The sequence below is a fragment of the Podarcis erhardii genome (assembly GCF_964252035.2).
Source record: "Podarcis erhardii genome assembly, chromosome: 18".
NCBI lineage: Eukaryota > Metazoa > Chordata > Lepidosauria > Squamata > Lacertidae > Podarcis > Podarcis erhardii.
The window spans coordinates 4,195,757-4,212,063 of NC_138516.1; the positions used below are offsets into that span (position 1 = coordinate 4,195,757).

A 16,307-nucleotide genomic window follows, 5' to 3' on the forward strand; every position below is an offset into this window, starting at 1 on the left:
CATGGGACTTTGAGCCGTCACTCACTCACTCAGGCTAGCCAGCCTTGCAGGGCTTTTCATAGAATCATAGAGTTGGAAGAGACCACAAGGGCCATCGAGTCCAACCCCCTGCCAAGCAGGAAACACCATCAGAGCACTCCTGACATATGGTTGTCAAGCCTCTGCTTAAAGACCTCCAAAGAAGGAGACTCCACCGCACTCCTTGGCAGCAAATTCCACTGTCGAACAGCTCTTACTGTCAGGAAGTTCTTCCTAATGTTTAGGTGGAATCTTCTTTCTTGTAGTTTGGATCCATTGCTCCGTGTCTGCTTCTCTGGAGCAGCAGAAAACAACCTTTCTCCCTCCTCTATGTGACATCCTTTTATATATTTGAACATGGCTATCATATCACCCCTTAACCTCCTCTTCTCCAGGCTAAACATGCCCAGCTCCCTTAGCCGTTCTTCATAAGGCATCGTTTCCAGGCCTTGGACCATTTTGGTTGCCCTCCTCTGGACACGTTCCAGTTTGTCCGTGTCCTTCTTGAACTGTGGTGCCCAGAACTGGACACAGTACTCCAGGTGAGGTCTGACCAGGAGTACTGTGTCCAGTTCTGGGTAAGGGTAAAATGGGGAGGATAATCACATACATCACCATGAGCTCCTTGGAGGAGATGCGAGTGCCGTCAGTCAATCAGTCAGGCAGCAGGTGGGCAAAAGCTGGCCTAGAGACTGGGGAAGCCTGGAGGGCCACAGATCATGGGAATTGTGCCAAACTGTATTGCCCCATAAGACAAAGAATGGAGATGAGGAGTTAAAAGTGTGATAGGAATTTTGAGGTCTTAGATATATGGTAATGTTCATAATATGGTTTGAAATATGGTTTGAAGCTCAACATCAAAAAAACTAAGATCATGGCCACTGGTCCCATCACCTCCTGGCAAATAGAAGGGGAAGAAATGGAGGCAGTGAGAGATTTTACTTTCTTGGGCTCCATGATCACTGCAGATGGTGACAGCAGTCACGAAATTAAAAGATGCCTGCTTTTTGGGAGAAAAGCAGTGACAAACCTGGACAGCATCTTAAAAAGCAGAGACATCATCTTGCCGACAAAGGTCCGTATAGTTAAAACTATGGTTTTCCCAGTAGTGATGTATGGAAGTGAGAGCTGGACCATAAATAAGGCTGATCACCGAAGAATGGATGCTTTTGAATTATGGTGCTGGAGGAGACTCTTGAGAGTCCCATGGACGAGGACGAGATGGTTGGACAGTGTTCTCAAAGCTACCAGCATGAGTTTGACCAAACTGCGGGAGGCAGTGGAAGACAGGAGTGCCTGGCATGCTCTGGTCCATGGGGTCACGAAGAGTCAGACACGACTAAACAACAACAATATTCATAAGCGTACCAACCAAGCATGTACATAGATCAGCACAGGAAGACCGACCTGGAACCATTTTGATTCCTAAACTGAGCAAATGTTTTCTCTGCAAGGTCAAAGTGGGAAACCTCCCCATTGTCTCTTTGCTCACAAATCCTGTCTTAAGGGCACATTTAAGACATGAATAGGGTGTGAGCCTGTGACCTGGCTCAGGAACTAAGTATTTATCATTATCATTGGGTTTTGGATTTTTTGTCAGAACGTTCTCAGAGGGTTAGAGTAGGGTCACATATGTCCAAAGCCCTTAGCCTTAACACCGGCTCACCACAGGGTTGTGTGTTGAGTCCCCTGCTCTTTACTCTCTACACGTATGACTGTACAGCCATCTATTCCAGCAACAAAATCATCAAGTTTGCTGATGACACTACGGTGGTGGGGCTCATTTCAGGAGGGGATGAGTCCGCCTATCGGGACGAGGTGGAGCGGCTCTGTGTTTGGTGTGGAGAGAACAATCTGGCTCTTAATACAGCTAAGACCAAGGAATTGGTGGTGGATTACAGGACAAAAAAGGCGGTCATTCAGCCCTTGTATATCAACGGGGAACGGGTGGAGAGGGTGGCGGAATTCAGGTTTTTGGGAGTGACTATCGATCAGGGCATGACTTGGAGCGCAAATACCACTGCTCTGGTGAAGAAGGCTCAGCAGAGAATTTATTTCCTCAGACTTTTAAAGAAGAACAATCTGAGTGAGAAACTGCTGGTGTCCTTCTACCGAGGCTCCATAGAGAGCATTCTCACATACTGTATTTGTGCTTGGTTCTCCAGTTGTACAGCTAGGGAGAAGAAGGTGCTCCAGAAGGTCATAACCACAGCCCAAAGGATTATTGGTCATCCCCTCCCATCTTTGGAAGAACTGTACGGTTCCCGTTGTCTTAGGAAAGCAAACAACATCCTGCAGGATTCATCTCACCCGGGATACAGTCTGTTTGCACTACTGCCTTCTGGCAGGAGATATAGAAACATCAAGTCAAGGACAAATAGACTGAAAAATAGTTTCTATCCAAGAGCTGTGGCCTTTTTGAATGCTGTAACTCGATAGTGTGACCTGGAAGTTTGATGGGTGTGGGTGTGGGTGTGGCTGGAATGTGGTTTGTTTGGTTGTTGTTGCTGTTTTGCTTTTGTTGTTTTTTTAAGGGATGGCATCCAATTTCGTTGCACTGTGCAATGTTGCACTTGTGTAATGACAATAAAGAATCTATCTATCAATCTATCTATCAAAAGACTGGCCAGGCTCCCCAGGCAATCCAATCAAGTGACCATTAAACAGGTAACCTGGCAGACAGGAGGTAAACAAAGCACTCAGATTTCAGCCCTTCTGTGATGTAGGTATGATGTATTGTGTGGTGGTCTTGGGCTAGGTAAAGGTAAAGGGACCCCTGACCATTAGGTCCAGTCGTGGCCGACTCTGGGGTTGTGTGCTCATCTTGCTTTACTGGCCGAGGGAGCCGGCGTACAGCTACCGGGTCATGTGGCCAGCACGACTAAGCCACTTCTGGCAAACCAGAGCAGTGCACGGAAACACCGTTTACCTTCCCACCTGAGTGGTACCTATTTATCTACTTGCACTTTGAGGTGCTTTCGAACTGCTAGGTTGGCAGGAGCAGGGACTGAGCAATGGAAGCTCACCCCATTGTGGGGATTCGAACCGCCGACCTTCTGATCGACAAGTCCTAGGCTCTGTGGTTTAACCACAGCGCCACCTGCGTCCTGGACTTGGGCTACAGGGTGGCAATTTCAACAGTCTATATAAGGCCTTGCGCGCCATTGTTCTGGGTTCCTCCTCTCCTGCAGGTGAGGGGAGCACCCTGTTGCAACAGATCAATAAAGATCAGGCTTACTAGTTGCTTTGCTTCTCAATATTCTCTGTTTGGCCTCTGTTATTTTCTCCTACCAATAAGGAACCTATGTAAGGACTCTATATGGGCTCTCGGATACCCCATAAGGGGGAAAGGGCAGATTTTTGTTTACAACAAAAGCAAAACAACAGCAGCCCAGACTTCCCCGCCCCCAGTCCAAAGCTGAAGAGCTTCAACTTCCCAGCTTGGTAGGCATACGGGGTCTGCTTTCTGCCTCTCGCTGCCCCATTCATCTCCTGCCTCTCGGTAAACAATCTGCCAAAGGAAAATAAATAGTTACTAACGTGATCATTAATTGGAGTCTGGGAGACCATCTTTTTTCTTCCAGCAGGGCAGATCGGAGTAAGCCATCAGGCCCAAATGGACACCCTCATCGGCATACAAATGCCTTCATAATTCAACGTTAAGATAGGGAGGAGAGGAGGAGGAGGGGAGGGAAGAATAAAGCAAAGCAGGGGAAGGAAGGAAGGGAGAGAGAGAGAGAGAGAGAGACTGGGCCCAAACAGCTTAATCGCGGCAGTGCTGCTTAGGTAGGATGGATGCAGATGGTTAGGGACACATGGAGGGAAAAAGCCAAATGGAGAATCGTCAAACGGTGCGGCACAGAATACAAAGCGGGCGCCCGGCCATGCAGAATACGAAACGGGCGCCGGGCTTAGCGGAGAGCGCCCAAGCGCACCCGCCTCCTCCGTTTGATTTACAGTGGTACCTCGGGTTAAGTGCTTAATTCGTTCCGGAGGTCCGTTTTTTATATATATATATATATATATATATGCTTTCGTAGATTTTCACGGGTACAGGAATGCAGGTTTTGGTGTCCTCGGGTGTCTTCCCGTGTAAAAGTTGGGGTGTCTAGGCGAAACGTCGCCTAGACACCCCAACTTTTACACGGGAAGACACCCGAGGACACCAAAACCTGCATATATATATATATATATATATATATATATATATATATATATATAATGTTTTATTAATTTTCATCAAGACAAATACATATCATACCACATTACAACTTTAACAAATTTTCTCGTTTTTGGACTTCATTCAGCCTCTCTGACAATCGTCCGAATTAAACTTTTTAATTTTAACACATTTCCTAAATTTGCTATTGCCTTTTAGCACACCCTTCCACACCGGTTTTTCTTTCTTACAATATTTCTTAGATTTTTACGGAGCTTCTTTAAATGCCACTAACGTTATTTCATTATCACTTATACATTCCCAATATTCCACTAGCTTTCCCCAGTCCTCGATAAACTTCCGTAGGTCCGTTCTTAACCTGAAACTGTTCTTAACCTGAAGCACCACTTTAGCTAAGGGGGCCTCCTGCTGCTGCCACGCGATTTCTGTTCTCATACTGAAGCAAAGTTCTTAACCCGAGGTACTATTTCTGGGTTAGCGGAGTCTGTAACCTGAAGCGTATGTAACCTGAGGTACCATTGTACAGTCATACCTCGGGTTGAATGTGCTTCAGGTTGCACTCCGCGGCGACCCAGAAGTAACGGAGTGCGTTGCTTCCGGGTTTCGCCGCTCATGAATGCGCAGACGATCAAAATAGGTAGGGCTGGGCAGCCGCTGCCAGTCAGTGCTGACTATACTGAGTTGTGTGCCAGCTCAGCCAGTAGAGCATGAGACGCCTAATCTCAGGGTTGTGGGTTCGAGTCCTACCCTGGGAACTCGACAGTTCTGTGATTCTAACGCTTCTCGGACTCGAATTCATTGGCAGAGAGTTAAGGAAAGTTAAAAAGTAAAAAACGCAAGCTGCTGGTGGTCGATTGTCAATTTTCTTTAAACCGCGAGCGCCTTGAATTTTATCTGTTAAAGAGCCCTTTAACACCAAGAATCTCAAATATTTCCCAGCAATCTCGCATTCCGCAGGAGGACACCCCCTCAAGCGCAGTTGTGGGAACAAGTCACAAATTAGCGAGAAAACTACGCCCCCGTAGTTCCGAGGGGGGGGGGAGTTTTTGTTTTAAGCTGTTCCACAGATTAATCTGAGCTCAGTTTCGCACTCTTTCTGTCCTGAATGAAACGTTCGGTGCTGTTTTTATATACTCCATGTGCCTAATTTATCTTTCCGCCCGTCAAAGATAGCTATGGCTCGGGACAAAACAAGGAACGTTTTCGAAAATCAGCGACACAAGAGTCACTTTGATTTGACTACAAAGGCCTTCTCACAATCCAGCATTTTAGCTACAACAGAGAACTCTTGTGTACTTGGCGTAAACTACCATTTTCACACAGTCTGTTCCACCCACTAGCACACACTGTTTTCCACTGCCATGCAACCTTCGCTTAACTCTACTGTAGCCAGCTCCACACTGAATTATGAAATGGGCATTTAGTCAACGATTTCAGCTCTAGATAAACTGAAAGAAGCACCACTAGGTGGTTCTTATCTCCTCAAACCATGGTTTAGTGTTGCATGCAGAAACCTCTTCCCCAAACCAAAGCAAAGGGCTTGAGGAGATAAGACCCCACTGTGTCCATTTTAATTACCCCCCCCAAAAAAGTTTGTTCCACTTCATTTGAACCAGGAACCGCAAATAGATTTAACCTTAGTTTACCCAAGCAAGCTAGATCCAGCCATGGTTTGAAGGTTGGCTTGCTTGGGCAAAACCATAGTTAAAGCTAGCTGTCCTTCTTTGAATGAAACAGTAAACTGCGGCTAGTTCAAAAGCACGGACACAGATGAAGCCTTGGGGTCGTTTTGAACTCACAGCTGTCCACGGACGTGCAGGTTAATTCTGTGTCCAGGGCAGCTATCTACCAGTTTCAACTGATAGGATCAGTGGCGTAGCGTGGGGGGTGCAGGGGGGGCCCGGCCGCACTGGGCGCAACATCTGGGGGGTGCGCGCTCGCCGCCTCCGGAGTCGCCGAAGAGCCTCGGGCGCAGGCTGTAGCAGAGCCCCATGTCTCGTGGAACCGACGAGCTGTGCGCGCGTCCGGGCTGAAGGCGTCCGGCAGGCAGCTGCTCTCAGCGCGAGCCGCGGAGGGCGCGCCAGGCAGCCTCTCCTCTGCCGCCGCTGCTGCAGCTGCTGGGCCATGTTGCATTTTCCTTGCCTCTTTGCCCTCCTCCTCCTCCGGGCAAGCGGCGTCGTTTGGGCGGCAGCGCCAGCGGCAACTCGCCTCAGATCACCTGACACGGACCCGCCGCCGCCGCCGTGGCTACCTTACCGTAAATACCCCAGCCCAGGCAGCAGCAAGAAGAAGCTGGCAGCGGCGGCAGGTTAGGGGTTAGGGGCGCAAATTACTTGCCTTGCCCCGGGTTAGGGGGCGCAAATTACTTGCCTTGCCCCGGGTTAGGGGGTGCAAATTACTTGCCTTGCCCCGGGTTAGGGGGCGCAAATTACTTGCCTTGCCCCGGGTGCTGACAACCCACGCTACGCCACTGGATAGGACAGCTTAAGACGCCACCTGCCTGCACACTGTCTCGCCAGAGTGGTGCATACTCTGCTTATCTCCCACTTGGACTACTGCCATGCGCTCTACATGGGGCTGCCTTTGAAGGTGACTCAGAAACAACACCTAATCCAGATTGCGACTGCCAGACTGGTGACTGGGATCAGCCGCTGGAACCATTTAACACCAGTCCTAAAGGATCTTATCTGGCTCCCAGGGCGTTTCCGAGCACAATTCAAAGTATTGGTCCTGACCCTTAAAGCCCTAAATAGCCTCAAAGGCCCAGTATACCTGAAGGAGCGTCTCCACCCCCATCGTTCTGCCCGGACACTGAGGTCCAGCTCCGAGGGCCTTCTGGCGGTTCCCTCACTGCAATAAGTGAAGTTACGGGGAACCAGGCAGAGGGCCTTCTCGGTAGTGGTGCCCTCTCTGTGGAACTCTGTGGTTTGCATTGGGGGAGAAAGCTGTACAGTTAAATATTGTGTGTGAGAGAGAGAGAGACTATAATTTAGATGCAGACAAGCCACATAAACAGAATCATGGAATTGTAAATTTGGGAGGGACTGAGTCTGAGAGAGTTATGCAGTCCAAACCTGTGCAGAGCACAAATATTTCACCCAACGTGGCACTCGAACCCACAACCCTGAAATTAAGAGTCTTGCATTTCACCAAATGAGCTAGCAAATGCCCTCTTTAATTCCCCTGAGATGATGTGAGGCTTTTCAATCGACTTTGCGGTGGGTCCTTAGGTTCAAAAGACACGCAACTCCCCACCCTCACTTTCCTATAGGATGGGAGCTTGTGAAGCAAGGCGCTTGCTAACTCTGAACATGTGCAGAGTGCATGTCCCCTCCTTCCACAGAGGCCTTTGGGGTCCGAAAGAAGCCTGTTCTTTCAGGGTTTCAGCAAAGCTTGAGAGGGCTTGCCAAAGTGTTCAAAAGGCCATTGAAACAGGACGACCCATGATCTCACCTAAGGGGTTTCAATGATCTAAAAATGTATTTCCACCGAACCTAAGGAAGCCAAGGGGAGGGCTGGATCGGAGAGGCAGAATGCCAGCGATCTCATTAAATTTATATCCCATCCTGGCAAGGCCCAATTAACAGTTTCCAATAATCAATGAAGGAAGCAGATGCAGGCGAGATCTCCCTCTGCCTCAGCGCTGCAAAAAAGAAAAAAGAAAAAGATTTCTGATGTTTGAAATATAGCAGCCTCTTTGTGTAATTACCCAAAGGCTTTTGTCAGGAACGGGGAAGAGAGAGAGAAAGAGAGAGAAAAAATTCAAAATCCCACAAAGAGCCAGGGTTCTGCCATAAGAGTGGCAGCCATTTTGTTCCAGACACAAACCAGCGGGGGATTGTGGGAGCCTTTCCAGCCTAAAAAGGCTGCAGCACCAAAAATAAATAAGCTTAAAAATTTCAAAAAAAGGCTGAATCGATAAGCAAATGGTGGTATGAGCATGGATGGGCCCATGTTCCACAGGGTCAAAATCTGGCATCTCTAGATAAAAGCAGCCACCGAGCCAGAGACCCTGGACATTTGCAGGCAGTCAAAATAAAACAAAATATTCGGGTGAGACAAGAATGCAATCAGGAGGCAGGTTCCCCTTCCATGTCAACCTCGGAACGTCTTCTTTATTAAGAACTAAACACTGGTCCCGTCTGCACTATCCATCTAAAGCGGAATCGTGCCACTTTAAACAATCATGGCTTCCCCCAGGGAATCCTGGGAACTGTAGTTTGTTCAGGGTGCTGTGAGAAAGCCCCTATTCCCCCCCCCCACCAGAGGTACAGTTGCCAGTCAACCTCTCTTCCCAGAGAATGCTGGGAATTGTAGTTCTGTGATGGGGAACAGAGTTGTCTCCTAACAGCTCTCAGCAAAACTACACTTCCCAAGATTCTTTGGGGGGAATTTCTTTCCATTTTCTTTTTTCCTTTCTTTTTTCTCTTCTTTCTTTTTTCTATCTCTTTTTGTTATGTAAAACAGATACAGATAAAAAACAATGGAATGTTGATCTAGTTGTTGATGTTTTGTAATGTTATGTATTGTTAAGGAATAATTGGTCGACTGTAGCGAATGGCGAATTGTTTTAGTTATTGTTGATTGTTATGTTATTGTTGAGTGCTAAATAAAGGCTTTTTATATATATAAAAAAAGACTCTTTGGGGGGAAACCAAGACAGGACTGTCTTAAAGTGCTGCAATCATACTTCAAATATACGGTGCAGGCAGGCCCTTAGCCCAATACACCCCAAAATTGCATTTTTAAATACCACATGGTCTTTCAACTTCTTAAGCCACCTAGGAAATTTTTATCAATGGGCAGCCACTTAAAAGATAACAACAGACCAGTGTGATATTATTCTGCACAGGAGAAAACCCAGAGTCTCTTCCCTCATCTTTCCTGCCGAAAGCAACTGGTTCCTCAGCTCCATCCATTCAGGACAGAGCAAATGATTGACAGAAATACCGTGCATCCTTTTTAAAAAAAGATAAATATTTCCAGAAAAAAAAAAATGAAGAAACACAATCCAGGGTCTTGATGGCATCAGATCTCTCCCTCGTCATGAGATCGCAGGCGGCAGCCGGAATTCCCTCTGAGAACAAGGCTAAAATCTCTTTCAGGCAGGTTAACGCATTTGGGGGGGGCACACAAGAACCCCCCCCCAAAAAAAGTAATCTGCTCCAGTCTCCTAAGAACCAGACAGCTAGTCAAACACTCTGATCACCAGCTACCACCCTGGACCCCCCCATCAAAAAATGCATGAAATCAACACACACCAAAACTGCAATTAGTATTTCACAGGAAAGCATAATACACAGTCAACTCAAACACAATTTCAAGAGGAGCTGAAAAATAAAACCGCAATAAGATTAGCATAATATCGATCTCTCTCGCCCCGTAAGTGTGTGTGTACACACACACACACACACACACACACACACAAATGCATGTTGCTTTTTGCTTACAGCAACTTCTAGGTCAAATTTTGACCGGGAATGATGGACGGTTGGCAAAATCTGGGGGATTCTGTGGGGAATCCAATTAAGATTTAAGGAGACTAAAGACAGATTCCTCCTTTTCCCTACGAGGTGCCACAAAACAGAGAACAGTTATGTTTGGGGTTTTTTTTAAAAAAAGAAAAAGCAATGGTTCCAGATGGCTCAAGTCAGCCAGCCAGCCAACTCGCAGTCAAAAACGTGGTCGTGCACAGAGACCAATTTTACTCACGGGAACAAAATGGCCGCAACCCTCGTGGGGCTGTGGTTTTCGTTCTTTGCAGAGGTTTGGCTGCGCTTCCCTGCAGGGTAGGAATGGGCCTCCCTGGAGTCATGTCACCTGTGGCCACCTGTATTCACAGGTCCACAACTCTTCCCTGTCCAACATACTTCCCTTGGCAGCATCTCTTTGCCTTGCGAAGTTAAAAAACCAGCAACAACTGAGAGATGTTGCTAGACCTCATGAATGTTGGCTAGCTCATTTAGACCTGCCGCCTTCGTCACAAGCTATAGCAGAGGCTGGCAAAAACAAGGAGAGGATACATTTGCTCAGCATTCCTCAACCGATCTCTGGCAGATCATCACCACCTAAAGCTTAGCAACTCCTAACCAATATATTTTTTAGAAGCTATTGTAATAAACATAAATCTGCCCTTATTCCCTTATGGGGGACACAAGAGCCCTTATAGAGTCCTTTGCAGGTTCTCCATCGGTTGGAGAAAATAACAGAGGCCAACCAGAGAATATTGAGAAGCAAATCAGCTCATAAGCCTGATCTTTATTAAAGCTGTTGCAACAGGGTGCCCCCTTCACACTCAGGAGGAGGAGGAGGACCCAGAACCAAGGTGTGTCCGCCCTTATATAGACATTTTAAATTGCCCGCCCTGGAGTCCAAGACCACCCCCAGACACATCATACCTACATCACAGAAAGGGGTGGTCTACAACAGAAATCTGAGTGGGTTGTTTACCTCCTGTCTGGCAGGTTACCTGTTTAATGGTCACTTGATTGGATTGCCTGGGGAACCTGGCCAGTCTTTTGTAATGATAAATACTTAGTTCCTGGGCCAGGTCACAGGCTCACACCCTATTCATGTCTTAAATGTGCCCTTAAGACAGGATTTGTGAAGGAAGAGACAATGGGGAGGTTTCCCACTTTGACCTTGCAGAGAAAACATTTGCTCAGTTTAGGAATCAAAATGGTTCCAGGTCGGTCTTCCTGTGCTGCTTCAGACATGTGGTTTATATATTTATGAACGTGTTTGCTTGGTAATTTATGAACATTTATTATATATATAAAAGACCTTAATTTTTTTATTTCACTGTGCCTACTCATAAAGTGGATGGCATAATTGCAGGAACCAGGGCCTTGTATTCTGTAAGCATACATGTGAGAAAATGGCAAGATAATACTCCTTCCATTTCTCACATTTGTGAGAAATCAATCTTCCAATATGGGAACTTTGGAACTCCCTACCTGTTGACGCCTTTGCTGTGCTCTTTTTGGTGCCCACCTTAAAAGGTTTTTGTTTAAACGACCCAATTCAGACACATAGATGTCAACATGCTGTCATCTCTTCTACTGCTGATTCTAAACAAATTTAACACCTTTAGTTGTTTTAACTATACAGTGGTACCTTGGTTTACAACCCTAATCCGTTCTGGAGGTCCGTTTGTAAACCAAAACAGGTTGTAACCCAAGGCGCACTTTCGCCAATGGGGCCTCCAAAAATTTTTTGTTGATAATCCCCCCCCCAAAAGTTTGTAATCCAAAAAAAGTTTGCAAACTGCGACATGCACTTCCGGGTTTGACGTGTTTGTAATCCAAAACATATGCAAACCAGACTGTTTGCAAACCAAGGTACCACTGTATTTCATTGACAGTTTAAATATTTTCCGTAAACTGCTGAAAAGGTTTTCTTCCCAACAATCGATACGTAAATTTTGTTAAATACACAAATAAGGAAGATATAAAACCATACGGCTGGTGTGTGTTTTAATCTGCTTTTAGCTTATCACCGATGATTTTAACCTTCTAAAAAACATAACAGTTGCTTTTAGCTATTTTTACTGATAATGCTATTGTTTGGTAAATGGCTTTGAGAGTGTTGGCTTTTTTAAAAATCGTAAAGCAGTGGATACATTTTATGAAACAAACACAAACAAATGAAGAAAACCGCTCACGGGCATACACAGAGGATGCTTCCTTCGCAACTGCTGTCCAGGCCACATCCCCTTTGAATGCCAAAGCTTTCCTCTAAGCCCCAGGACCTCTTCAAAAAGATGAATTCTTCACTGGCAGCCTTCTAAGAACTCGGCTAAAAATATTTCTTAACAAAACCGCTTGATTCACAGGTTGTGGAAATCCTCCTTGCCAGCCACAGTGCCTTTTGATGTCATCATGTCTCTGCGGTAAAATTCTCCCTCTCTGCACTCGGATACGAGGAATTTTTATATTTCCTATTTTGAAAAGGAAGTTCAATATAAATATGCACAAGGGGGGGGGGGGGGAGGGAACAGATTTGGCAACCTGGCAGCCTCCAGAAGTTTGGAAGTTGAAATACAATGCCGGCAAGATGGCAAAGGATGACTTAAGACGATGACAGGTTGCGGGGCGATTCATGGGTAGGGCAGAGAACAGTGTTCGAAATTAGCCAGCTGCATTCTGCACCCAACTATGAACGCAGGTGGCGCTGCGGGTTCAACCACAGAGCCCAGGGCTTGCCGGTCAGAAGGTCGGCGGTTCGAATCCCCGCAATGACGGGGTGAGCTCCTGTTGCTCGGTCCCTGCTCCTGCCAACCTAGCAGTTCGAAAGCACTTCAAAGTGCAAGTAGATAAATAGGTACCGCTCTGGCGGGAAGGGAAACGGCGTTTCCGTGCGCTGCTCTGGCTTAGTCATGCTGGTCACATGACCCGGAAGCTGTACGCCGGCTCCCTCGGCCAGTAAAGCGAGATGAGCGCCGCAACCCCAGAGTCGGCCACGACTGGACCTAATGGTCAGGGGTCCCTTTACCTTTATGGACCACTTGCGACCAAGTGAAGAAGCCCAGGCGCCAACGAGGTGCATGCATCCTTGCACCTTGACTGTTCTGACACACTCATTCCACACCCTGTAGACTTGCACCAGCTATATTTTACCTACACAATCAGAATGAATTTCAGGAACCAACATGCTTCCCCCCCCCCTATACACCCTGCGCAAGAGGAGTAACGATGTTGTAGCTAATTGTTGTGACATATTTTCGCTTCCCCCACCCCCCACCCCTGCTCGCAGTTGTGAAGAATATTCTTATATTATGAATGGTCCATCTCACAATTAGGAAAAACAGGTAGAAAGAAGCTGATATATGTGTGGACTTATTTACGTTCTGAAAGCTCTTAACCAACCTCAGGGTTGTCCTCCGAACTAGCCAGATGTTTAACCGAGAATCAATCCATCAGTCCGTCGTTTGAAAAACAAGACTTTTGAGCAGTCTTGTCCCAAAACGGCAACTAGATGTTCCGTTTTGGCGACTCTAACCTTGGTTTAAGGATCCATTTGGCACCTAGCTTTTATACCTGAGTTTCTAACGCTGGTGGAGAAACGGAGAGGAGAAACTACATTTAATCTTTTTTCAAAATAGAAAGCCGAGTCGCTAAAGGACTCACTTTTATCTAGCTTGTGAACTGGGCGTTGTTAATAGGTGAGTCCTGCTCCGAGTAGACTCTCTGGAAATAATGGACAAGGCTCACTTAAGTCCATTCACAACTCGGTTATTTTTAAATTTTATTTTACATTTAAGTGGCATAAGTACATAATGCACCCTGCAGTAATTTTTATAGCTTAATGAGTAAGGTGTAAAAATATTCTATTTTATGAAGGGCTCTCCACACAATCAAATTATGTTACTTAAGAATACCAGCAAAATTAGTTTTAGGTTTTGCTCCCCACCCCCACCCCACCCCCAGTTACATTTAATTTTATTGCTATTCTACCTTTCCTGGACATGGCTCTCAATGCGGTTTTCTTCCCCTCTTCCCCATTTTCTCTGCACAACAACCCTGAAAGTAAGCTAGTCTAAGAAAACGCAGTGACTGACCCCGTGAGCTTCATGGCTGAGTAGAGATTTGAACCCTGGCCTCGTAGGTCCTAGCCCAGCGCTCCAAAAATGTAAAAGGCGCCAGTGAAAATCTACTTGTGGCTTGGCTTCCTGGAACCTCTGATAACGTGCTTATCCAGAATAAGAACAATATGCAATGAGAGGTGGAAAGCTGGAAACCGCTTTCCAGAAACCAATACACTAGCAGGTCGAAATTCTTCCTTGCGAGTGTATCTGTGGGACTCATTGCCACAGGATATGGCATTGGCCTGCTTGGAAAAGGTTCATCATGCTATGGACAGGGATGGGGAACTTGCAGTCCTCCAGAGAGCGCTGGACTCCAACTCCAGCCACCCATGACCACCGGCCAGACCAACGAGTGTCTGGCAACATCTGCCCCCATCCCTAGTGTAAGAGGAACCTTGGCAGAACAGACCTTAACCCAGTTTCCCGTTTCCAAGAGCACCCAGCCATCTAAGTGCCTTTTCCCCCCCGAGACCCTCTGGCAAACGAACAAGAGACAAAGAGGGAAGACAGGCTGCCTCTTGGATGTTTATCTGTGAATTTATGTGAGAGGTTAAAAAATAAAAGCCATCCAAATTCTACGCCACCACGAAGATGAGGAGGAAGACGGTTGCCGGTCCTGGTGCTATCGCGATCGAATGTTGCCGAGTTTGCCCCATGGGTCACCCATCAAAATTCAGACTGTAAAGCTCTGTGAGCTCAGGGACAGCACTATATGAACTGCAGCTGGCACAACCTCTCGCCCACACAGAAACCCACAATCCTCCACACCCATCCCTCTCGCACCCCACAAGGACCCCCCTTTCCCACGACGACTGGCAGGAGCAAGTACCTTAAGGAATGGTCTTCGGGAGCCATTTGCCAAAGAGTTTAATAAGATTCAAGAAGAAAGGCAATCATCAACGCCTCCCTCTTAATTCACACTGAGCAACTTCTTCTTTCAGACGGAGTCGCTGCAGGTTCCTTCATTGCCTTCACCCAGTATCCACTGCTCGAAGGCAGACTGCCCTTTAACACTGAGGCTCCATTCCTCTATCCAAGCCGAGCACTGCTGACAAAACCTAGCCTCCATTTTGCACGTCGCCAAGAGTATTTTTGAGTGTACGATGCTGGGTTGTTGTCAACCAGGTCTTACTCAGAGTACACCCACTAAGGTTACCAGATTTTTTTCAACGAATCCGGGGAAACTTTTCAACTTCAATTGATTTTGTATGGGGACTGATTTGCAAATCCGGGGACTGTGCCCGGGAAATGGGGACGTCTGGTAACCTTACACTAAGCGAGCCATGCTCATTCATTTCAATGGGTCTACTGGAATCAACCAAATTGTGTGTTTTTTTAAGTAATCAACTCATTCAGCGGCAGCAAATCCCAAAAGCGAATTAAGCTCTGGAGGTAGTTTAAAGGGGTTCCCTCGGGGAGGAAAAATACATATACGATTTTAACAGCACTAGATGCTTAAATTCTCAGTTACCGAAGTTCGCCACACCTAGACAAAAACGTAAGATATATTTACTTACACATACACACAGAGAGAGAAGAAACAACAATTACTTACAGTGGCCCGAAAAAACATTTCCACTGATATACCCAGAGAAAACCCGCAAGGCGACCGTTTCAAGAAACCTCGTAGCCCCCAAGACAAGGGTGTGGCGCACTTGACGAGTGATAAATCCATTGATCGCAGGAAACGGATCTCTCCTCCGTTTAAGAGGGAGGGAAAAATAGATATATATTTCAGGAGCTTTATGGGGAAATCTGCCACGGGCTCTAAGTTTAATCCATTCGTGTCTGGATAGCTGTGTTTCCACTCCAGGCTCAATCCCGCTGCAAAACCATTTTTTAAAAAGAAAACAAACAAAAAAAATATATCCCACAAGCCAGGCACTTCAAAGGATTCTCACTCGCGCACACGGCACGCGGGGTGTTTTTTTAAGAAAAAGATGTTCCGAGAAGCCCCCAGAGGGCTGGACATATCTTGCAAGCATAAAGGTACGATGGGTTAGTGGCGAAAAAGTTAACGCAGGTGCTTCCGACGGTTCTCCGCTCCATTTACACAGACCTCAGAGCAGATTGGCACTTGGAAGTGGAGATACTGTAAATCAGTTTCTAAATCAGTTTCGTGTTAAGGCCCGGAGCTCACCCCAAACGGAACATCGCATTTCTCCATGCGCTCCAGAAAGCAGGTCCCCATCTAGCCGGGTGATACTCAACTCAGCGCTACAAAAGCGGGAACAGAATCATGTGCCCGGGTGCCATCGTTCGGAGCTAAGTCCTTACACTCCCCATCCTCTTCGTGGACCCCCTCCCCACTGGAAACCACCCCTCCCCATCACATCAGGAGACCACGCCTCCCCGGTTCCTTCAGAACCAAGGATTCAAAGGGAACTGGCACACACACATACCCCCCAAGGTGTGTGAGGCAGACTTGGCGGGTATTCGGCAAACCTTCCTTGGTCTGAATTCTCTGCACCTCTTTCTTCGTGAGTACCACCTCATTTTGCATGATCCGCAGTAAGGGAAGCA

General features: G+C 46.8%; 1 protein-coding gene across 1 annotated transcript in view; it reads right to left on the reverse strand.

The window, feature by feature from the left end:
- The window catches only part of PTPRS (protein tyrosine phosphatase receptor type S), a 309,039-nt gene extending 293,433 nt beyond the window's left edge, over nucleotides 1–15,606 (reverse strand). Inside the window, exon 1 of the mRNA XM_081845987.1 lies at nucleotides 15,340–15,606. The gene's annotated coding sequence lies outside the window, so the exon portion shown is untranslated. The remainder of the gene's footprint in view (nucleotides 1–15,339) is intronic.
- Between the last annotated feature and the right edge of the window lie 701 nt (nucleotides 15,607–16,307).